This window comes from Muntiacus reevesi, chromosome 1 (genome assembly GCF_963930625.1).
Source record: "Muntiacus reevesi chromosome 1, mMunRee1.1, whole genome shotgun sequence".
NCBI classification, from domain to species: Eukaryota; Metazoa; Chordata; class Mammalia; order Artiodactyla; family Cervidae; genus Muntiacus; species Muntiacus reevesi.
This window is the reverse complement of record NC_089249.1, coordinates 212,260,860-212,261,858: the sequence shown is the minus strand read 5'-3', so window position 1 is coordinate 212,261,858 and position 999 is coordinate 212,260,860.

Here is a 999-nt window from a genome sequence, read left to right as displayed (position 1 = left end):
TATAAATGGGAGGGGCATATTACTGTAGAACTCGTTATGGATATAGGAAAACTGAGTTCTCTTATCATATAAATCTTAAAGACATAAATCTTAAAGTTTACTAAGATAAGTGTAAAGAATGTGTACTTAGCAAATTGTACCAAAAGGTCAGAGTGCAAGAGGTTCAAGGAACATGAATTCTGCACTCTCTGAGACCCCATCCAGTTGCATGAAACCCAGAATGGTGTATCTGGGTCTAACCCTTTATGATCCAGAAAGCTATTGTTACCCTAAAAATCCATTATGATTCCCAAGATGATTACAAAATCTACCATTAGCCAACCAGCCCTTGTAATCTGGCTCTAACACTTTCTCATGACACCACTAGCACCATCTTGCCTCATTGCCCAAAGGTTCCATGGTAAGAATAGGTATTGTGCATGCCCAGGATGGACTGGTTTAGCCTGTAGGCCTTGACAAAGTCTTTGACATACGAGAGAACTTGATTACATTTCTTTAGAAATGATAGTAAACCAAGCATTCTGTTATTTAAAAAAATGACCCTTACTGATAAATAACATATTATAAATAATGTCATTCATATGTAAAAATTCGGTTTTAGATTTTTTACTGAGGTTTGCAGATAAGAATGAATGAACCAGACAATATCTTGCAAGAGAGTTCACTAATATGTATTAAAATCTTTTATATATCATGTTAGTTAGTGACTCCTAGACTATTCCCACAGTGTTAAAATATACACTAAAAATAAAAAATTGGACCAAATTATTTATATGTAACACCTGAAACAGCTATGTAGAATTTCAGGGCTTCTAGAAACATAGCTTAAAAATAAATCCTAAAATGAGGTCCATGACTTGGAGAATTTGAATTATTGCATTTTATAAGTGGATAAAAAGTAACAAATCAAAATGTGACTTAGGCATGATTACATGGTAGCTCAGGGGCAGACCTGAAGGGTGCAGCTCAGGGTCTCTGTGCTGAAGTCTAGGAATCTAA